Source organism: Panthera onca, chromosome C1, assembly GCF_046562875.1.
Source record: "Panthera onca isolate mPanOnc1 chromosome C1, mPanOnc1 haplotype 2, whole genome shotgun sequence".
NCBI lineage: Eukaryota > Metazoa > Chordata > Mammalia > Carnivora > Felidae > Panthera > Panthera onca.
Genome location: NC_138346.1, coordinates 123,031,014 through 123,055,162, shown reverse-complemented (window position 1 = coordinate 123,055,162; position 24,149 = coordinate 123,031,014). Strand labels below are relative to the sequence as shown.

Here is a 24,149-nt window from a genome sequence, read left to right as displayed (position 1 = left end):
CTTGAGCCTCCCTCTCCTCTGAAAGTGTAATAACAGCAATTACCCAGTGGGATTGTCATTATTAAATTAAATAGCATATATTAAGCGATAAGAGAAAGACCTAAGGTATATCATGCGCTAATCTAATATTTCAGTTCTTTCTTCTCCCTCAGTCCTCCCTTTCATCCCTTTTACTCCCCCCCCCCCTTTTTTTTTTTTGGCTCTTTATTGGAAAGGGGTATTTGAAATAATAGTGAGCATGGCAATTTTTGAGACCAGTGGTGTTTGAGGAGACAGGACATAGCAGAATTTCAAATATAGAGGAACTATCACTTAATCTAGAGAGCGGGGAGAGAAAGGAAGAGAAGTCACCCTTAAAGATCCATTTCTTGCCCAGAGGTTTGTTTTTCTGATTCCATTACAGGGAATGGCTTTAAAGATTGTAGGTATTTAGTTACCTCTCCCCCACAAAAGTGGATATTCCCAGAATGATGAGCGAAGGATGGTCATAATTTGTTAAGATTTCTTGTGTAGTGTAACAGACACAGTGTCTTCTACCCAATTTTATTTTATTTTTTTCCCAGGGAAGAATAAAAACAAAGCAAAAAGCAAAAGGAAGTTCAGTGGACACCGTTGGATGGTGTGCAGAACCCCAGCGGAGAGCAGGATCTAATATCTGAAATGAAACAAAAACATTTATTAAACCCGAGAATTGGGGGGCTGGGGGGGTTCAGTGCCTTGGCTTCACAGATAAGGAAGCTGAGACCAGTGAAGTTTCTCAAGGCTGAAAAGTAATTGCAGAATTAGGCAGGGGTTGGGGGGAAGGCCATGGCACTTGGATTCTTTTCTCCCCTTGGAGGTGAAGAGGGTTTGTCCGGTTCAGGAAGGACTTCTTGGAAGGGACTTGTTTTGGGCAACTGAGAGGCTAATGTGAAGAGGCAAGATGGGGAACTCCCTAGGGCAGTGGAACCCAAAGGGGACAATTCTGGGGCCATTTGTAACCAATTACAGATGGAAGGCAGGTAAGAAAAAAATGAAGAAAACAAGACGGGAGTACAAAAGTTTGAGCTACATGTGGACAGTAGCAAAAACGGAGACCTCAGGAAACTTTCGTGAGGAAAATCAGAGAAAAGTCCTTGTCAGGACCAAGAAAAAAGGGGTAGTTTGTCAGCAAGGAGGAAGGTAAGGGAATTAGAGACAGAGAATGGAAAGGAAGAGGAGAGAGGAGCTGGGGGAGGAAGAAGGGGTTGGGGAGGAAGAGGAGAGGGGACAAGAGGAGAGGATGTGGCGGAGGAGGAAGATGAGGAGGAGGAGGAGGAGGAGGAGGAGGAGGAGGAGGAGGAGGAAAGGATCGCAATGGCAGCTAACATTTCTTAGTTGCTTACCACGTGGCAGACATTCTTCTAAGACACAGTGTTTGCGTCTTTATTTATTTATTTAATTCTAAGGACAGCCCTTTGAGGCTGACAGCAGGCCAGACAGTCTCAGGTTCCAAGAATCAGGAAGGATCATGGTCTGAGAAACACAGAAACAGCACGATGTTAGTTAAAGAAGGAAAGTGTTGAGCTCAGAAGCAGACAGAGAGCATTTGAATCTCAGCTCTACTACTTTGGCCCAGATCTGCCCAGGAGGTACCTTTAAGCAAATAGCTGAACCTTCCTGACACACTCAGTGATCAGTCCTAAATTCATATTACCTGAAAGTTTGTTTACAGAGTGGCCCATGCTAAAAGAAAGAAATGGGGTGAGGAGAACCACCTGCCAGTCCTGTCTGTCACCCACTTGCCACGTGACCGTCAACCTAGGCATCGATATCTGGGCAGTTAAAAGACAGGAAGAAGTTACCCCTAAGATTCCTTCTAATGAAAAAAATTAAACCAGTCAATGTCTCATGGCTTTCATCCCCTAGCGCTGAGTCTTCTGTTCAGCTGTTTCTGAACCAGGAACAATAAATATAATTGTATATAATTGTATATAATTGTATAATTTGTAGCACATAAAGTCTGCTTTTGATTATAAAATCTGGATTTACAATGATAAGTCATGACCGTCGGTAGTGGTGGGAACAGAATGTGGTGATGTCGCGGGGTCAATAAAACTAAAGCCTCCTACTCCTCCGTGAGCCAACAGATAGTGCTTAAAGTGAAACACAGGAACGCGGCAACTCAAGAATGGGAGAGATAAGGAGGTAAATATCAGGAGAATCGACTGAAGATGGAGGAGAGTGAGTCTGAGTCTGGGAGAAAAAGGGCTATGGTTCTTTACAATAAGACTTTATTAGAAATACCAACTTTATGAACCATACGCCCTTAAAACTTTGATCAGACTAAATACTGAGATTAAATAAATATATCCTCTCAAAAACCCCAAAGGCATATGAACCTCATGGGGGAGAGAGCTGAAGCTTTGGTGGGTGTTGGAGCAGAAACTGGATGAGGCTAATGTTAGTGGATATGGGGCAAGACCACGTGACCATGGACGCCATGATAAGAGTTTGTGTTTATTCTGAAATCTGCAGAAAACCCCAGAAAGAAGACGTGACACGATCAAGATTTACATTTTGAAAATGACAATCTGGCTCTCCCATAAGACTGGAGACGCCGTGAAAAGAGGAGCCAAGACAGTTACATCAGCCCTAGCATCTAAAGATAGGACCTAAAACAAAATGGCCCTTGGTAGACAATTGGTGAATGAATAAACTGATGAATGCATGAAATCCTATTTTCTTCCCCATGTCTCAGTTTCCTCATCTGTGTAATGGGGAGAATAAACCCCCTTCATACCTTGTCTGTCCTCTTTTTTGTGTACTCCCAGGAATGCTGGGAAACAAATGATGTGATAAGGGTAAAATATCTTGAGCTTCCTATGAAGTACCACTCTTTAAAAGGGTGAGAGCAAAGTATTCTGGTGAAATGAGGAGGGGCACTCCTGTAAATTAAATTAAATTAAATTATTAAATTAAATTAAACACAAATGTCTGTGTTCTACTAGTTTTCAATAGCAGAGAGAATTATCCCGAATGAAATATAGAGGGACAGAGTCCACCTCAGAATGGGACTGAGTTTTTGAAAGTTTTTGAAAACTTGATATTTGAAATTGTTTTTCCGTTTGCATTGAAGATGTTTAAACTGAAGTGCACCTTTTCCTCTGGAAAGCCCACTCCAAATGCAGCCCGGTCCATACGTCAGAGTGTATGTGTGTGTGTGTGTGTGTGTGTGTGTGTGTGTGTGTGTTGCATATTTATAATGTCAGTATAGTTTGCAGAAAAATTTATGGGAGCAGCAGGAGTTCATCATAAGCAATAAAATCTTTTATGTGGATTCTTTCCCATTCTTTCCAATGGGATTTCTCAGGATTTTTTTTTTCCACAACTTAATTTCAGACTCAAGAGAATCCCTGCTGCTGTTTTTTTTTTTTTTTCCCCCAGCTGCTCCCGTCTTCCTCCCCTCTGCCACAGGGTACTGGGAAGGAAAGGCGGGCCATTCCCGCAGTGCCATTGGCTGACTGAATGAGGACTTTGGGCATCCATGCATGGTCTTTTGCTTGACAGGTCAGGAAGAACTGGGGAAACATTCCCATCCCATATAATTCTGGACTCTGAGTTCAGGTGATTACAGAACGGAAAAGTGCATGGAGACACGACAGTGTCTCTGCAAGGTTACTACTGACAGGACCAGACTCATATTTGGAGGCCAGCGGACTACCATGGGGTATAATGGGAAGTGTGTCAAAGACCCCCCTGCCTCCTTCCATCTCTCCTTGCCAGAGCCGGATGCTTTTAGCCTAAAGTTTGCACTCTGTTTTTGCGGTGCCCAAATATTCTCCCTTTGCTTTGCCATTGCCAGACATTCAAGAATTGAACAGTCGACTCACTGCAGAAGCTCGGCCTTTCCCTCAGTCTCCCCGCACAGCCGTCTTTTTCTCTAGCTTCCCTCATTCTGTCTTACGAAGATGAGAGAAAGTTCTCGCACATTAACTTCAAAACTAAATTCTACCAGTCTTTCCTCCAGTTTGTAGAGAAACACAAGAAGTAGAAGACTTGTACATTGGAAACTACAAAACATCATTGAAAGAAATTAAAAACCTAAATAAGTGGAAAGCAATCCCATCTTCGTGGGTCAGATGATTTAATATTGTTAAGACGGGAGTACTCCCTAGACTGATTTACAGATTCAGCACAATCCCCATTAAAATCCTAACTGCCTTTTGTAAAAGAAATTAACAAGCTGATCATTAAATTTATATGGAAATCAAGGGACCTAAAATAGCCAAAACAGTCTTTTAAAAAAAGAAGCGAAGTTGAACAACTCATGCTTCTTGATCTGAAAACTTGACAGTAATCAAGACTGTGAAAAGGGCATATGGATAGATACACAGATCAGTGAAACAGACATGGTGGTCCAGAAATAAAGTCTTTAAAAAAAATTTTTTTTAACGCTTATTCATTTTTGAGAGAGAGAGACAGAGAGAGAGAGACAGAGAGGGTGAGCGGGGGAGGGGGAGGGGAAGAATAAGAGGGAGACACAGGATCAGATTCAGGCTCCAGGCTCTTAGCTGTCAGCACAGAGCCCGTTGCTGGGTTCGAACCGTGATATCATGACCTGAGCCGAAGTCAGACGCTTAACTGACTGAGCCACCCAAGAGCCCCCAGAAATAAACTCTTACATGTATGGTCAATTGATTTTCAATAAGGATGCTAAAACAATTCAGTGTGGGCAGTATGGTCTGCAACAAATGGGGCTGCGGCAACCAGATTTTCACAGGCAGTGAAGGAAGTTGAAACCCTGCCTTAAACTATATACAAAAATTAACTCAGAATGGATCATAGACCCAAACATAAGGCTAAAACGATAAAAAAAAAAAAAAAACACATAAATGTAATTCTTTGTGACTTGAATTACACAACAGTTTCTTAGGATATCCAAAACACAACCACTATACACACACATACACACACACACACACACACACGTACGTATTGGATTTCATCAAAACTAAAACCTTCTGTGCTTCAAGGGACACCATCAAGAAAGTAAAAGACAACCCAGGTGGCTCAGTCAGTTAAGCATCTAACTTCAGTTCAGGTTATGATCTCATGGCTCGTGGGTTCAAGCTCCACATCGGGCTCTGTGCTGACAGCTCAGAGCCTGGAGCCTGCTTCAGATTCTGTGTCTCCCTCTCTCTCTGCCCCTCCCTCGCTTGTGCTCTCTCTCTCTCTCTCAAAAATAAATAAACATCTAAGAAAAAGACAATCCAGAGAATGGGAGGAAATATTTGCAAATCATATATCTGAGAAGGGATTTATATCCAGTATCTATAAATGACTCTTATCATGAAACAATGAAAGACAAATAGGCCAATTAAAAAATGAATTTGAGTAGAAATTTCTCCAAAAGAGATATACAAATGGCCAAGAAGCTCACGAAAAGATGCCCAACATCATGAGTCACTAGGGAAAAAAGCATATCAAAGCCACATTGAGATACCACTTCATATCTACTATGATGGCAACGTTAAGAAAGACAATAAGAAGTATTGACTGGTTGCGGAGAAAGAACTCTTTTTGTTTATAATTTTTTTAAGTTTATTTACTTATTTTGAGAGAGACAGAGACAGCACAAGCCGGGGAGGGGCAGAGACAGAGGGAGAGAGAAACCCCAGCAGGCTTCGTGCTGTCAGCTTAGAGCCCGACATGGGGCTCAAACTCACGAAACGTGAGATCATGACCTGAGCTGAAACTGAGAATCGGGTGCTCAACCAATCGAACCACCCAGACACCCCTGAAAGTAGAACTCTTATACAGGATAGTGGGAATCCATTCTGGCAATTCCAACTTCTGGGTAAATGGCCAGGGGAACTGGAAACATATCAACACAAAAACTTGTACACAATGTTCACAGCAGGGTCACTCCTCATAGCCAAAAAGTGGAAACAACGCAAAGGTCTATAAGTTGATAAATGGATGAATAAAATGGCATAGCCATACGATGACTATTCAAGAGGGCATAGCCATTCGATGGCTTATTCATTCATAAAAAGGAATGTAGTATTAATACATGCTACAGTATGGATGGACCTGGAGGCCATTATACAAAGTGAAAAAAGCCAGATGTGAAAGCCCACATGTTGCATGATTTCGTTTATATGAAATGTCTGAAATAGGCAAATACATAGAGACAGAAAGTAGATTAGTGGTTGCCAGGGACTGGAGAGGGGGATATGGGGAGTGACTGTTAACAGGTACGGAGTTTCTTTTTGAGGTGATAAAATGTTCTGGGCTTAAATGGTGAGATGGCTGCAAAATGTTGCACATACTGAATTGTACACATTAAAATTTTATGGCATGTAATTATACCTCAAAACAAATTTGCAAAGAAATAACTGTTACAAAGAATGCATAATAACAGCTGATGTTTATTAAGCCTTTACTATGTCTGAGGCTAAAACTGACGTTAGCTAGAATTCTGTAGAGTAAAATTTGTTACCGGGGAAAACTAATGGAAAAATCAAATCTGTCAGAGAAAATTTACATCTGTAAATTTGACACAAGGAGGAAACCACTACAAACAAACAAACAAACAAACAAAAAGGCAGAAGTTATATCACACACAAAAAATGATAGAATCAAATCTTTATGAAATATTTAAGTAGAAAATATTTAATTCTAATAAAAATGCTTTAAATAAAATAAAGAGGATGATGGCAAATTTTGGAATGGCTTAACAGTACTTACAGGGAATGGTCTTAATGGAGTTTACAATGGAAAATGCTTTCCTTATAAAAATTGGTTAGGGTCTCCATTTCTCTCAGCCTCATCTTTCAATTTGTTCTTGGGTGCCCTGTATGAATCAGCCAGGCAGCCAATCTTGGAAAAAACCTGTCACCTGTCACCTGCCACATACACATTCATGGACTTGCCCATGCAACCAACACTTGCTGAGTACCTACTATGTCCCAGACATCATGTCAACAAGCAAATGGCCACGTGCTAAAAATAAAATGATTGAGACAGGCATGTAAAGGGCTACTCAGAGAGCAAGGAGACCAGTGTGGTAATAGAGGTAAGTGCAGGGTAGCATGGGTATCCCAAGAAGAGGCACTTGACATGGCCTGGTATGAAAAAAAATCTAGTTAAGAAAACCACTGTTGTCCTTCAGGTACTTCTCAGAGCTGTTTAGTTCTGAGAAGTAAAAACTACGTTTTTGTTTTTGTTTTTTTTTTGTAAGTAAATTTTTATTTTGAGATAATTTTATTTTTTCGTTTATTTATTTATTTATTTATTTATTTATTTTTGAGAGAGAGAGAGAGAGAGAGCAAGCAGAGGAGGGGCAGAGAGAGAAAGAGAGAGAGAATCCAAGCAGGCTCTGTGCTGTCACAGGGCTCGATCTCATGAACCATGAGATCATGACCTGAGCCGAAACCAAGAGCCAGACGCTTAACCGACCGAGCCGCCCAGGCACCCCTATTTTGAGATAATATTAGATTAATATGCAAATGTAAGAAATAATAGAGAGAGAGCCTGTATACCCTTTGCCCAGTGTCTCAGTCTGCGTGGGCTGCCACAACCAACTTATGGGCAGCTTAAACAGTCGAAATTTATTTCTCGTGGTTCTGGAGGCTGGGAGTCTAAGAGATCAAGGCGTTGCCAGGTTTGGTTCCTCCTAAGGCTTCTCTGGTTGGCTTCTCTGGTTGGCTTCTCTGGTTGGCTTGCCAGAGGACTGCCTTCTGTGTCTTTATATGGCCCTTCTTCTGTGCAGGCATATCACTGATGTCTCTTCCTCTTCTTATAAGGACACCACCAGGCTGATTGGATTAGGGCCCTACCCTTTTAAACCCATTTAACCTTAATTACTTTTTTCGAGGCCCTGTCTCCAAATGCAGTCCTATTGGAGATTCCCAATTCGTATGAATTCCAATTCATACGGGGGCTTCCCCATGAATTTTAGGGGATGCAATTCAGTCTATAACACTCAGTCTTCCCCAATAATAACATCTTGGAAAACTGCAGTATGACGTCATAATCTGGATACCGACAGGGATACAGTCACGATACAAAACATTCTTCATCACGAGGGTCCTTCATGGTGCCTCACTGCTCTCCCGCCCCGACCCCCTCCTTCAGCCCCTGAAACCACGTAGACTCTAATTCTCTATTTCTGCGATTTTGACATCTCAATAATGTCATACGAATGCAATCACATGATTCCATTCACAGCATAGTTCTCTGGAGATTCATCCAGGTTGTGGTGGATATCAGTCATTCATTCTATTTTATTGCCTGGTAGTAGTCCATGAACGGATGTAGCACATTCTGTTTAACTATTCACCTGTTGAAAGATATCTGGCTTGTTTCCAGTGTGTGGCTTTTACAATCAAGTTTCTGTGACGATGTGTATACAGGTTTTGTGTGAAAATCGGCTTTGGTTTCTCTGGAGTAAATGCCCAGACTGCATTTGCTGGGTGGCGTGACGGCAGCCCCGTGCTTAATGTTTTTTTTTTAAAAGCTGCCAAACTGTCTTCCAGAGTGACTGTGCCATCTCACCTATTAGCCAGGATTGTGTAAGTGATCCTGTCTGTTCACATCCTGGGCATCATCTGTTTTATATTAGTCATTCCAATAGGTGTATTGTTAGTGGTTGTAAGTTGCATTTCCCTAATGACCAATAACGTTGGACAGCTTCCCTTGTGCCTATTTGCTCTCTGGACGCCTTCTTCAGTGAAATGTCTGTATGTGTCTTTTATCCATTTTCTAAGTGGGTTGCCTGTTTTTTGTTTTGTTTTGTTTTACTGTTGAGTTTTCAGAGTTTTTAATATATTCTAGATCCTAGTCTCTTGTTAGATACGTGGTTTGCCAATATTTCCTCCCAGTCTGTAGCTTGTCTCTTTTTTCTCTTATTGAGGTATTTCGAGGCACGAGTGTTTTTAATTTCGATGAAATCCATCTTATCCATTTTTCCTTTAATGCATCGTGTTTTGGGTATCAAGCCTAGGAACTTGGCTTAACCCCAGATCCCAAAGGTTTTTCTCTTTTTTTCCCTAAAAACTTCACAGATTTGTATTTTACATTTAAGCCCATGATCCAATTTTGAATTTATTTTTGTGGAGATCAGGGATCATTATTTTGCCCTTGGATGACCAGTACTCCAACATTGTTTGCAACCTTCTCAAAAGTAAGTTTGGCATATTTGTGTGGGTCTACTTCAGGATTCTCTGTTTTCTTCCATTGAACTATGTGCCCCGCCCCCCCCCCCCCCCCCCCCCGCCAACACCACACAATTTTCACTACACTAGCTGCATTTTCAGTCGTGATAGTGGGTAGATCCCACACGTTTTACTCTTTTCAAAAATTGTTTTAGGGGTGCCTGGGTGGCTCAGTCGGTTAAGCGTCTGGATTTCGGCTCAGGTCATGATCTCACAGTTCGTGGGTTTGAGACCCGCGTTCAGCTCTGTGCTGACAGCTCAGAGCCTGGAGCCTGATTCAGATTCTATGTCTCTGTCTCTCTTTGCCCCTCTCCTGCTCACACTCTGTCTCCCTCTCTCTCTCAAAAATAAACATTAAAATTTTTTTTTGAAATTGTTTTAGCTATCTCAGTTCCTTTGCATTTGCATGTGAATTTTACTTTTTTGTGTTATGTTATGTTACGTTACGTTATATCATGTTACGTTATTTTGAGAGAAAGAGTGAGCCCATGTGAGCAGGGGAGGGGCAGAGGGAGAGAGAATCTTAAGCAGGCTCTGTGCCATGTGAGGCTCGATTCCATGACCCTGAGATCATGACCTGAGCCAAAATCAAGAGTCAGACGCTTAACCAACTGAGCCACCCAGATGCCTCTTGCATATGAATTTTAAAGTAATCTTGTGTATATCTATGAAAAGTCTGGCAGCGTATTTAATATGAATTACATTAAATCTGTATGCCAGTTTGGAGAGAATGAACTGCTTTATGAAGCTGAGTCTTCCAATTTATGAACAGGGAATGTGTCTCCATTTATTTTGGTCTTTGATTTCTTTCATCAGAGTTTTGTAGTTTTCAGCATACAAGTCCCATATATGTGTTGTTAGATTTACACCTGAATATTTCTTTTTGTTGAGTAGTCATCAATGGAATGGTGTTTTAAATTTCAGTATCCACGTTCATTGTTAGTATATAGAAGTCCTGTTAGTTTGTACACATTTGTCTTGCAGCCTGTGACCTTGTTGAACATGTATTGGTTGTAGGAGATTTCTTTTGTTGATTCCTTAGGATTTTCCACATAGACAACCATGTCTTCTGCAAAGAGACAGTTCCTTCCTTCCTTCCTTCCTTCCTTCCTTCCTTCCTTCCTTTCCTTCCTTTCCTTCCTTTCCTTCCTTTCCTTCCTTTCCTTCCTTTCCTCCCTTCCTTCCTTCCTTCCTTTCCTTCCTTTCTTTCCTTTCTTCCCTTCCTCCTTTCCTTCCTTCCTTTCCTTCCTTCCTCCCTTCCTTCCTTCCTTCCTCCTTTCCTTCCTTCCTTCCTTCCTTCCTTCCTTCCTTCCTTCCTTTCCTTCCATCTTTCCTTCCTTTCCTTCCTCCCTTCCTTCCTTCCTCCCTCCCTTCCATCTTCCCTTTCTTCCTTCCTTTCTTCCTTCCTTCTTCCCTCCCTCCCTTCCTTTCCTTCCTTCTTCCTTCCTTCCTTCCTTCCTTCCTTCCTTCCTTCCTTCCTGATTTGCTTGCCCTTTATTTCTTTTTCTTGTTCATTGTACTAGCTAGAACTTCTAACAATATATTGTACAAAAGTGGTCAGAGAAGATAACCTTGCCTTGTTCCTGATCTTAGAGGAAAAGAGTTCCCTCTTTCGCCATTAAGAATAATGTTAATTATAAATATTTTGTAGATGCTCATTTTCAAGGTGAGGAAGTTCCCTTCTATTCCTAGTTTTCTCAGCATTTTTATCATGAACAGATAATTGAATATTGTCAAATGTGTTCTTTAGTGATTAAAATGATCGTGTGATTTTTCCTTTAGCTATTAATAAGGTGGATTATGTTGGTTGACTTTTAAATAATGAACCAGCCTTCCATTTGTGGAACAAACCCCACTCTATTTGGTCACGGAGTATAATTTTTTTCTATATATTGCTGGATTCTCTTTACTAATATTTTGCCTCTAAATTTATAAGGTATATTGGTCTGCTGTTTTCTTTTTTTTTGTACTGTCAATGTTTGGTTTTAGTATTATGATACTACTAACTTTATGAAACAAATTGGGAAGTATTCCCTCCTCTTCTATTTTTCTATAAGATATTTTGCTGAGTTGGTGTTAATTCTCTTTTAAATATTTGATAGAATTCTCCATTGAAACCACCTAGGTCTGGATATTTGGGACTTGGCAAGAAGTCCCTTGCCAAGTCCCTTGGCAAGAAGAATAGAGAAAGATATGTCTACTCAATCTTCCTAGAAGTGAAAGCCTGACTCCAAAATGTTAATGTGACCAGTTTACTGAAGAGCTTGGATCCCAAAGCTCCATTTTTGCCTCATCTCTACCCTTCAAATCCAATCTTCCCATCTCCCTACCCTGGATGGTAGCGTGAGTGGGTCCTCAGACTTTCCAGGTCCAAGTGTGAATGGTCTTTATTTTCAGGGGTCAAAAAGGCAATCCAAACCAAGCCAAAATTCAATTTTTCATCCACCTCAGAGGATTCTTTTTCTTTCTACCCACCGGACTTGGCCCCAGCTTTGTAACCTGCATAGGGCAGAACTTGGCTTTCTCCTCTGCTTTGTTCTTCCTCTCCCTGGCTTCTTTTCCATCCATGGTTGGGGCAGGGGAGGGGAAATTAAAGGACAGGGCAAAGTGTTACGTTATGGCTGGAGCTGCTTCAGTCAGACAGGAGTGCCCCCTGCCAGTCAGAGGCCCAAATGTGGCTTCTCCCTCTGTTGTGGGTTCTCCTGAGCCCTTGCTCTAGGGGGACCACAGGCGCAGCACCGCTCTGTCAGTCTCTACAGACCCAGGGTGACAGACATTGTCTCCTGGCAACTGCTGCCCAGAGTCGTCCGTGTAGGGCACGGTTCTGTCATGACAGTTCAAGCCCAGCTGACTCCCACAGCATCTGCTAAAAGTGTCGCCAGTCTGCGATGTCTTCTTTTGACTTGCATAAACAGCTCTGGTCAACCTTTCTCCTCTAGAGTTCTCCCAAGGAGACTCAGGCAGATTCCAAGGGACGCTGTCATGTCCTCCCAGGAGCTCATCTGCTCCTCCCCGTTGTGTTGTCCCAGCAGCACTGGGCAGCAGGCTCTCCACACCAGCTTGAAAAGGGGATCAGAAAAAGCTTTCCTCTGACTCTCACGAGGAGAGTGGAGGTACACACAGGACACTCAGATAAGCTGCTTTGAAGAAATCTTTACTCCCCAGCATCCTTGATCAACCTCTATCTTTCTCTTATATATATAGGTTAGAGAGGGGCGATGGGCCACCCCTTAGCAAATCCCACATGGACGGTCTAGCAACTTCTTTAGAAAGCGGAGTCATTTGTCAACTTGGGGTCCTCAGGAGAAACGCTGAGAAAATAGGGAAAGTCTCACTGAACATTCTGTCAGGAAGAACGAACGAAACACCATAGTCTAAACCATGCCCTAGGCCTGTAGAACAGTGGTTCTGAGACACAAGCTTATCCCTCAAATCACCTTCGTCCTCATGTACGCGTTGAGCTTTAAGCTGATCGCAGCCCACTCAGTGGCTAAGACGTGGTCTCCTTGTAACACAGCCACCTGTGCCATGGACTGGAGCACATTCAGCACAGACTGAATGCAATTAGAGCACGTCGCACCTCAAAGGGCACAGCCTGCCACGGGACAGCTGGGAAGTGGCAGCAGCAGAGAGAGAAACTGGCTACAGCAATCTGAAGCTGAAGAAGCCCTTTTGAACAACAGACATTCTATGTGGAAAGTCTGTGGAACAAGCAAATGGGACTTCCTAGAGTAGTGGCCTTTGCGGCCTAAAGCTATTGTGTCCTACGCCTGTGGTAAGTCTTCCTGGGGTGCCCACGACAGCCCCTTGGTCCTCTGTGTGTCACTTCAGCCCAGCTGGTGTCTTATAACGCATTCCATGACATCACCCCCAAAATAAAGGATGAAGGGTTTGGGCAACACCCCACGTCTCATTCTGACAGTCCATTGTTCTGGTTACTAGAGTCTTCAAAATTGAGGCACACAAGTTGCCAATCTTCAAGGAATTTGAGTAAATAAAATACGTGGAGCCCTGAGAAGAGAGGGAGCTCAGAAGTTGACTTAGGATCTTACAGGACCCAAGGGTCATTAGCATGTCACATGCTCTTGGACAGACAGCTGCAAGGAGTGTCAGTTAATTAGCTGTCCACTTAAGGGAATACACTTTCAAGGAATCTCAGGACCTCCAAAGGTAAGCTAGTTTGTCTAATTTCAATTTTTTTTTAATGTTTATTTATTTTTGAGACAGAGAGAGACAGAGCATGAACGGGGGAGGATCAGAGAGAGAGGGAGACACAGAATCTGAAACAGGCTCCAGGCTCTGAGCTGTCAGCACAGAGCCTGACGTGGGGCTTGAACTCACGAACTGTGAGATCATGACCTGAGCCGAAGTCGGATGCTTAACCAACTGAGCCACCCAAGCGCCCCTAATTTCAGGCTGTGGGTGTTGCAAGCCTGGAGCATGGGGTTCTGGACTCCTATTCCTTGGTTCTTCCCTCTAGCTGAGCGAACGCTGCGAGAGGGGCCTCCGAGGGTGAGCTTATCACTGACGTGGAGCTGAAGTGAGGACTGAGGACCAGACGTCAACAGGAGAGCATGGCATTGCCATCCACCTCCTCTACAAAGTAGCAAATTCCGTCCAGACAACAGATGAATGCAGTGGCTTTCCCTTTCTCTCAGTGGCCACCAAAAAGTGTCAGGCCAAAGCAAGACTATGCCCAAGCCTTCAGAGTATTATTTTGTTCAGCTGAACGATAAATTTCCCCTGGTCAATCATTGTGCGGTCCATGACATCTGAAAGGAGGTATCTCACGCTGCCCGCCCAGAGGGCAATCCATTTGGAAGTCTCTGGGGGGAGAGCAGAGCAGGGCTGATTTATGGCACCACCACAGGCATTACCGCAAGTATTGGGACCAAATGGAGGAAACGCCACAGAGCAGCCCTGAGGCCGGGCTTCCAGCCTGTGAACAAATCCTGCGGGTTGGGAATGCTGTTTTGAACCCAGCATGCACGAACCGCTGCCCATACAGAAACCTCTGACAACACTTTCCTGTGAGAGACCTGGGCTCTAGGGAGGCCGGCTTCCTTCTGCGTCACCGTGATGTGACCACGAGGGTGGGAACCGGTCCCAGGAAAACTTCCTCCTGGACTGGGGCGACCCTTGTGCAGAATACTGGCTCGGAGCAGAGTGCTTTTCCCTGAGATAACAGGGCCTCTGTCACCCTGTCCAGAGGGGCCCCTCTGGCCACTGCCCTGCCAGGATCTGCCTTACTGCACCCTTGAGACTCTAGGGCTAAGAGCCGACTAATAGCAGGGCCTCTCTGTGTCCCAAGCCAAAGGGACCAGATTTAGAAAGTTTGATGACTCGGGTACCTGGGAATTCAAAGGCCTCTCATGCTATCAACAAAGCAAGCAAATTCTAAAAAATGAATACAATGTCAATTAGAACACAAAAATGCCAATGGAACTGTCTTGGAGCAGTAGAATTATGCTGATTTTTCCTCCTCATACTTCATTGGATTTTCCAAGTTTTATATGCCTTTTGTATTGGAAACATAAGCTTTATGAAGTAAAAATGATCAGAATAACCACTAATTGATTCAATTTAATATTGCTCTTCAAGAGACTCGTAAATACTGCTAGTAAGTAAAATCTTATAACTTAAAGTGCCAGAAGGTTGACTTGACTCCTGGGACCTTTTATTTCTCTGGGCCAGCTCCCCCAGATGTTGGCTGTCACCAAGACCTTGGTTGTTACCATGTCACAAAACTCTTGCATTTTCTAACAAAGGAATCATCTTTGTATAGCTTCCTCATAGTCACATAAGAAACAAGACAGCTCAGTAAGCCTGCTATGCAACTTGTAAGAAAGCGACACAATGTCCAGTATTAAGAAGGAATGATGACATAAAGATAATGGCCATTTATTGAGTATATAAGGTGCTTTGCCTTCATCTTTAATCCTTACAACAAGAAATAATGGGGGTGGGCGCGGGGGCTAGGATAGGAGCAATTCAGACTGCTGGGCTTGGATCCCGGTTCGACCATTTGTGAACTCTGTTACTTGCATGGTTACTTAACCTCTTTTATCCTCATCTGTAAAATACTATCTACCTGATCCAGTTGTTCTGAGGATTAAATGAGATTCCTCTGGTGAAACACGTAGCATGATGACTGGCATAAAACAAGAAGGCCCCGTACACCAGTTGTTATTATATTTGTTTTACAGAGTATGGCCGGGATGGGGGGGGGGGGGGGTGATGAAATGCATACCATATGGCTCCTGCCTCAGTGGAATTTATTTGAATGATACATAGATATGTCTCCAGCTGATTAGTGCCTATATCCTCAAGTTTTAGGAGCAAACGACAATTGAATGTTCTCTTTTTGCCTCGCGATTGTGATTGGGAGTTTGAGGCCCAGTGTTGGAGGATGCCGTTAGCTAGTTAGACGGCGGATGTCTGAGAGGCTACCCATGACTATATACACCACACATCCGTGAGAGCCACAGTCTGTGTCAACTCGGGTTTCCAAGGGTCATTAGTACATATTCCATAGAGTGATTACAGTTATCAGGAAAGACTACTGCCTAATGGGGACACCCTTCCAAGAAAATTCAAATGGCAATGTAGCTTCCTGGTGGAGGAAAGTTCCAGAGCCCGCATCTATTGCTTTTAGTGTGGCCTTGTACAGTTAAAACCAGAAAAGTCAGTCTCCCAACCTGAAGCCTCAGGAGTGAGGATAAGGAAGAGGGGAAGGAACAGAACTGCATTTGGAGCATTTCCCACATTAAGTTATTTCAGGATCTGTGTTGCTAGGTGTCCACATAAAACATATTCACCAGAGAAGCAGGAAGTTGAACACATTCTGCTCAAGACTTTTTTCAGCTGTGTGTCCACATTAGTGCCTTCTAGAAAGAAAACAGAGGCAAAGACGGTCCTGCTTGGATTTTATATCCAGAAGCCCCCAAAACAAAAATACTTGGGCAACTTTGATCTATAGACTTGTTCTTTCATCTGAGCCATGAGACTATTGGACGAGGCAAGTCCTCTAGGCCACTAACATGTTTGAGTTATTCTTTCACAGACAGTGGGGAGAATTCTGGATTGGATGGGTCCCATAAACAATGTAAAGGGCTCTCTCTGTGTGTCTCCTCTCACTTTCTGCCTCCTTCCTAGGTGATGTAATCACTCCACTGTTTTTTAGTGATCACATGTGATAATGTCTTGAAAAATGCAGATATTATAGTCAAGGAAAAACTGCATGACCCATTTTGAGGTCTCCTCTATGCTCCAGACCCATTGGATCAGTTAAGAATCCTTTTAGCTGCAAGTAACAACAATAAAAAATTCAACTTACAGTGGTGTGGCAGAGTCCATTAGCTATCCACAAAATCCATCCTTCCATAGAGGCTGGAATATGGTCTCCTGGTTACTCTGTATTTCTCAGTTCCCCTTGCAGCTAGATGTGGCCACGTGACTCAGTTGTCTCCCATGCAAAGGGAGTGGAAGTGAAATATGCCATTCAGGGGCCTGGCCTATAAAATCTCCCTCCCCCCCCACTGCTGGCCAACTGATTCTATGCTCAGAACAAAGTCAGAAGCCACAGGTTGAAAACAATAGATCCACTATCACCTTGTGTCCCTGGGCTTTTCACCATCAACAACCCGCAACATCCATCGTTGACCAACCAAAACTAAGAAATACATGTTTATCATGTCTGAGCCATTACTTTTGGAATCTACTCATTACCTTACTGTATCCTACCCTAAATAAAACAAATGCCTTGAACAAACAGAACATTTTTATCTTACTTAACAAGAAATTCAGAGAGAGTAGCTGCTGGCATTTATTCAGATGCCCAAGGGTGCCATCAGGGACCAAGTGCCACCTTCTGCTTACCATCCTTAAGGTATTGTCTTTGTTCTCAAACTCTTGTCTCATAGCCACAAGATTGCAGCTGCAAAGGGATATGTGGGCTATGGGGGTTATGCTCACCTCCGGACAGGGAGAAGGGAAAATCAGCAAAGTGTTAGTTCCCCAGTTGTGTGTCTTTTTATGCCTCAAGGGAAGCCCCTCGATATATTTTAGCCAGAATAAATGAGTCACTTGCCCACAGTTTGACTAAGCGGCCAAGGGGGAAGAGATTAGCACAACTGGTTCAGACCAACCTCACTTCATCCATAGGGGTTGGGCCTAAACCCTTCCAATCTCAAAGGATTTCTGCCTACAAGTCAATAAATTGGGGCTCTAGCAACAAGAAGGTGGGACACAGGGGATGGGTGTTATGTAAGCAAAGATCAGTGTCTGCCATATTTGTGTATTGAACCATTTGCTGAACATTTCCACCTACTTGGCATTTTTAACACCTTTCTTCCTCTCACTTCTAGATCCAATTTTATCTTCTAAATGTCCCCTCACTCCTGCCCTTTTTCTCTGTTCCCACTCCCTATTGTCTGCTCCAGCTGTCTCTAGCCTGCCCTTCTATTCCATTTCCTGCACAGTCACGGCAGGGATCTTACAGAAACTCAAACCTGACCTCAACACTCCACTCTGTAAATTCTCCAACAGCCCTCGCTATGGAATCAACTCTTATGTGTGAAATCTAAATACCACATATTGTAAGTCATGCACACACACACACACACACACACACACGCCCTTTACACCTCTATTCTCTCTGCCCAGAATACTTTCCCTACCTTTTCATCTGTCCAACCTTAAAACTTAATTCAGTCTTTAAAATGACTCTTTCCCTGCCTCCTCCCCAGTACTGACTTAGGCCCTCTCCTTGATGCTATGACTGTGCCCTGAAAGTATGCTATGTTCCACTAGTGCGTCTGTTCTAAGTTCTTCTAATGCCTTGTCTACGTGTCTGTCTCCACAACCACCCTGTGACCTGCCAGAGGACAAGGGCCGAATCTTATTCATGCATCACCTCACCCAGTAATTGGCCCAAAGAAAACACTTCTGCAGGGGCGCCTGGGTGGCTCAGTCCGGTGAGTGTCCGACTTCGGCGCAGGTCATGATCTCACGGTTGGTGAGTTCGAGCCCCGTGTCGGGCTCTGTGTGCACTCTCTTTGTCCTTACCCCACTCGTACTGTCGTCTCTCTCTGTCTCTCAAAAAATGAATAAACGTTAAAATAAATTAAAAAAAAAAAAGGAAACACTTTTGCAAATAGATGGAATAAAATCCGATTTTCATCGGCACAATACCAGTGGTTTAAAATGACTTTTTTGTGCGTGCGGGGGGTGGGGGGGATGCCTGGGTGGCTCAGTCGGTTGAGCATCCGACTTCAGCTCAGATCATGATCTTGCGGTTTACGGGTTTGAGCCCTGTTTCGGGCTCTGTGCTGATAGCTCGGGGCCTAGAGCCTGCTTCAGATTCTGTGTCTTCCCTGCTTGTGTTCTCTCTCTCTCTCAAAAATAAATGAACATTAAAAAATTTTTTTAAATGACTTTTTAAGTCTTTTTTACACATAGAGCAGCCATACAATTTCATTGGTATTTTTCTGTAGGATTGGCAAATGAATGTCTGTCTTCATAGTGCACACCCTTAGAAGATTAATTCTTTGTTAAGTAGGATCTCCAGATAACCACAGTGAGTTACCAACAGAATACTAACGTGAAAATGCGTTCCTGGGATGAATGAGGACCGCGGCAGTATCTGGGAATAATTATACTACAATATTATTGCTTAATAAGGGCGGTAACTGCAGCCAATTTTTGGGCACTTGAATTGGGACAGTACTTTGCAGCTGTTTTTAAATTTAATCCTATCACCTCATGAATGAGGTGCTCTTACTAGCTTCATTCCATGGAGAAGAAAACCGAGGCCTGAGGGTATGAGATGGCTTAGATTCACACAGTCAGGAAAAACCGGAACCAAGATGGAAACCCACTTTTTCTGACCCCAAATCACACGCCTTTTAACTAATCTACTGCCCTCCCTTTAACGTCATCAACCAGGAAATCTTGAGAGCTTCTTTACTATGTGAAAAAAGAGGGCTAGAGAGAGGTTTTTTTTTTGGTTTTAAGTTTATGTTTTTATTTTGAGAGAGAGGGAGAGGAGAGCAAGCAGGGGAGGGGCAGAGAGAGAAAGGGAGAAGGAATCCCAAGCAGGCTCCACACCGCCAGCATAGAGCCCAATGAGGGGCTCGAACTCACGAACCGCGAGATCGTGACCTGACCGGAAATCAAGAGTCGGACACTCAACCGACTGAGCCACCCAGGTGCCCTGAGAAGTTTGTTTGTTTTTCCAGAAAGACTGAAGTTAAGCCTGAGATTAGATTTATTCCCCATAATGAGAGACCCCAGCTTGATTGAATGGCGGTTGGCAAACACACAGTTCACCCTGTGGTTCGGCTGTTGCCATCGGAGAATTTCCCTTCCTGTGGTCGCAGGGACTCCTTGAGAGAAGTGGGAAGGTTTGGGTGGGGTTTTTTTTTTTTTTGCCTGTTTGTTTTGTTTTTAGCTCAGCCCTTCTGAAACTGGAAGGTGCGTGCCCATGACCTGAGGTGGGACCTTGCTGAAACGCAGACCGAGGACCCCTGCGCCGGATCCGCATCAGGCGTGGTCACAGCGAGACAGTGTCACTGGCTCCCGCACAGCCTCACCTCACGGGGGCACCAGGCCCAGAGCCCAGCCCGCCGTGCAGAGAGGGCGATCCTCGCCCTCCAACCACAGGCCCAGGGGGAAGCCAAGCAGTTCCCACCATCCTCTGCGTGAGGGAGAAGGGACGGCCTCACGGGTGAGGCTTGGTTTTCTCCCTCCCTGGAGGAGACAAAAATCAACTTAAAAAAAAGTTCAATATCCATTTCGGTATGTGCCCCAGCCATTCTGTGAAATCCTCAGAATGTGATCAACCCATCAACCTCTTACTTCATTACCTTTTCACCTCACACTTGCCTGACCCAAGAAAGTCTCCTGCCATAGAGGGCTGCGAGGTGTTTTCAGAAGCTGGAAAGCAGCTGAGCACAGTGTCGGATCCTCGCCCCCGCCCCGCTTGGGCCTCGGGTCAGGCCTCGCCTGGCAGGTGCACTCGTGGCCGCTCTGAAGTGACCGTCCGCTCCCAGGAGGCCTGCAGCTTCCAAGGGCGGTTGGCCAGCTACGGGGACTCACCCCGCAGCGCGTCCGGCTCCAAATGGAGCAGAGGAAACACCATGTCCTCAATGACTTATCCTTGACTGACACCATTTTTTCCCCCCTCAGCGGGGCTCTTCTTGTTATGTGGTTCCTGCAATATCCTCTCCTCCCACACATTTTTTCCCCCCTGTCAAAAAAGTTTCTATTTTCTTCCTTGAAATCTTTTTCCTGGTCTTTTTTTTTTTTTAATCTCGCTTTCCAGCCTTCCTTTAATGAGGTCAAAGACTACAGACAGACCTATAGATTTTGGCTTCATCTGAGGACATGGAATTCAAACATCCAGGGTATTTTTTTTTTTTTTTTTTTGGTGGGGGGTGGTAAATGTTGAATAAGCTGCAGCACAGGAATGGAGGGGAGAAAGTGCTATCTCTCGAGGGTTGACCATGCACCAGTGATCGTGCTAGCTGCTTTTACAGACCTACCGCATGGGCTCCTCATGGCATCTCTGCAGAGCAGACGGGTCCAGACTGTTACCCCTTTTCACAGGTGGAGAAACCGAGGCTTAAAGAGATCAAGAGGCCGCCCACACTTACACAGCTGCTAAGGGACAAGGTCAGAATTCAAACCCAGTTACTCCCAAAGCCAGCGCCCGGGGTCCTGTCTACTGTACCGTGCTGCATTCTAGACCCTGACACTTCTTGGTTAGAAAGCTTCGACTTTCCCTCTTTAACTGAGAAGGAAGCTGAGGCCCCAGGGCCTTGGGGACTTGCCGTGGTGGGTCCGAGTGGCCTCATCCTTTCCTTCACCAACAGGAACTTCGTGTTCTTCCTGTCATGGGTATTGACGTGTCCCTGAGGGTTTCTCAGCCTCCTGATGACCCCGACGTGGCATACCCGAAGCCTCAGTTTCCACCTCTGCAAAATGGAGGCAATAGTGGTGTCTACCTCATAGGAATCAATGAGAAACATTTGGCCCAGCATATGACTCATAATAAACATTTAATTATTATTTCCTGTGAGTATTGTGGCTGCTGCTGCATTATCATCATTATGATTGGTGCTCAAGATGAAAGTCAATAACAGTATGCCCCATTCGTGTATTTAACAAATAGCCACTGAGTGCCTAACTGTGCCAAACACTCTTCTGTGAGCCAGGGACACGGTAGTGAGGTCTCTCGATCATCCTGAGCTTCCATCCCGGTCATGGGGAAGAACCAACACATAAAACACAGGGCAATTTCCGGCAGTGAAAAGCGCTGAAAGAACCAAAACAAGAAATGAGACTTAGTAACTGGGGCTTGAGGTGGGGAGGGCTGCTTTGACATGGGGGTCAGGAAGAACACTTCAAGAAATACGTCGGAGCCAAGCCCTGAATGATGAGAAGGGGCCAGTCAAGCAAAGACAAAGGTAAGGAAGGCATTCCAGGCAGAGGGAAGAGTCACTGCAAGGTCCAGAAATGGGAATGAGCTCAGCACATCAACCATGCTTGTCCGTTTCCAGAAACGTTCCTACACGGGGTAAGAAGAAGTGGTATTTATAGCAGTTACAAGTACAGACAGATGCTGGAGCCCTTGCTGCCTGGTTTTATATCCAGACTGTGACCTTGGGAAAGTCACCCAACCTCGCTACATCCCAATTTCCCGGTTTTCAAATTGGGGAAAACAATAGCGAGTATGAAATTAGTTCGACGTGAAGACACTTTTCACAGTTCTTGTCATATAATAAGCAGTCAATGAGGGAAGCTTCTTGACATGATGATTATGAATCCTTCATTAAAATATACACTGCCCTCAAACAGTTCTTGGAAATAGTAAGCCAACAGGTGTTAGCTGTTGGTGGTGGTGCCCGGCACCTGCTGGGGTTTCACCGTGTATCCAGAATGAGGAGGTCACTCTGGTACCCTTCTACCTAGATCAAGTATAGAAGAAACACTTGGCATATCATTTTACCATTTCATTTTAAAATGCACCAATATAATCTCCATGGTCAGGTTGACTTCTGTTTTATCAACACGTGTTTATCAACATACCCATTCCGTACTGAATGGAAACTATGCTTTAAAAAAAAATAGAAGAAAGGAAAAACAGAATCACAAAAATCAGGGCGTTTATTGGAAACCGATCACTTATTTGCCAAGTGATTTAACTACTGTTTCCTCAGCAGTGACTTACACAGTGTAGTACAAAATTCCTCTATTTTCTTCATCATTTCCTGAGGACATTCATTCCCCTCAGGAGGTGAGGTGCTGTGAAAGGGTGAGTTCAGATTCGGCCTCCATGGAACTTGGGTTGATTTCAATGGTTTCCCATCAATGTTTTTCTGGCTTCGATGTTATTACCTATGGGTTCTTGGCCCTGGCGACACCATAATTCATGGCTGACATGGTTTTGTTCCCATGCCATCAGAAAGTGCAAATTCTCCCCTTCAACCATCAACAACTGGGTTTTATGAGCCCAACCCAAGAGAATTCCTGGTGGGGCCCACCGTGGTACAGGTCTGTTGTAGCAGGAGACCCTGGTGGTGTTTCTCTTCGTGGGGGAACTTCCCCAGGGGTGGAGCCACCAGGCCTGGGCATCAGCGCTTCTTGGACAGCCCCCCCATTCCAACCGTGTGGCCCTTCAGAGAGAAACTGATTTTACAGATTCTCTATTTAGGACATCAAGATAGGTTGCCATGGAAAAATGACATCTTCCAATTAAAAACACAGAGAGGTCACAAGTTTCCCAGAACAACTAGGGCACAGATCCTAAAAGGAAAGAAATGAAACATTTAAAAAAAAAAAAAAAAGTCAAACAACCCTCCAGAGCTGCGTCAGCCTGTAACTTTCCAAACCTGAATGAAATGCCTTGTGTGGACACAGCATGCCGAATGGACAGTGTAAGTTCACCCCAGTAGATGTCGATTTGGGCTGGCAAGGGCTCAGCAGGCAGAAGTTCAGGGATGCTCGGGGAATATCGACCTAGGACAATTATCCATGTAGATGAGCCTTCTCAGGACTGGGGCGGTGGGTGGTACATGGAAGGGAAGGGCGAGCAATCAGGAAGCTGTTAGTTGCAGAACGGTCTTAACACTCTCTGCCAATTTCCCTTATTTGTGTACTCTGCATGTATTGTGAACACCCACAACATGAGTTGTACTTATTTCTGTCTCCCCACACTGGACTAGGGGTTGCTCTGGGACAGGCTCGGTGTTGTGTTTATTACCTCCATATTGCTAGTGCCTAACACATTGTTCGGCACATAGAATGTGCACAGTACATCCTGGTTGAGTGAATGACGACGATGATGCTGATAGTGTTATGCCCAGAATTATGTTATGCCCAAAGACCACCAGGGAGCCAAGTCCGATGCAAAAGCAAAAAAAGCCTTTATTCGAGCTAGCTCGAGCTCAATCCCCTACCTGCACCGTCGCAGCGGTGAGATACCAGGGAGAGAGAGCGAGTTTCAAAAGCACAAAGGTTTTATTAGGGTCTAGGGGCAGTTGGTGAGGTAATGGCTGTGGCCTCAGCCGATTGGCTGGGGCAGGGTCGTGGCCTCGGCCGAATGGCTGGGGAAGGGTCGGAGTCCTGTTATGCAGGTCGCCGGTGTGTTTTGATCTCGAAGTTTGAACTGGTGAGCGAGAGGTTACTGAAGGGGAGGAGGCGTGGTCAAGGTGAAGGACACAGAACAAGATGGAGTCGGCGGGCGTAGTCCCGCCCTTTCAATAGCTGCAGTCCACCGAGGGCCCTGGGCATTGGGACATTATTAATCTTCCTTTACAGTAAAGAAACTGCATCTCAAGGAGGTACAGTAACCCACATAAATTCACACTGCTAATAAGTGACAGTGATGGCGACATGACACTTTCTGACTCCAAGGCTGAGGAGTAAGCGAATCCTCATGGGGCTGATTTTCTCTCAGGGGTTGCTGAA

General features: G+C 44.4%; 1 long non-coding RNA gene across 1 annotated transcript; it reads right to left on the bottom strand.

Annotated features, from left to right (window-relative positions):
- Nucleotides 1-544: 544 nt before the first annotated feature.
- Nucleotides 545-20,203, bottom strand: LOC132673238 (uncharacterized). Its single transcript, XR_009607927.3, has 3 exons — nucleotides 20,045-20,203; nucleotides 1,365-1,494; nucleotides 545-655 (listed from the first exon to the last, which is right to left on the bottom strand). It is a non-coding gene; the product is annotated as an uncharacterized LOC132673238 (long non-coding RNA).
- Nucleotides 20,204-24,149: the final 3,946 nt, after the last annotated feature.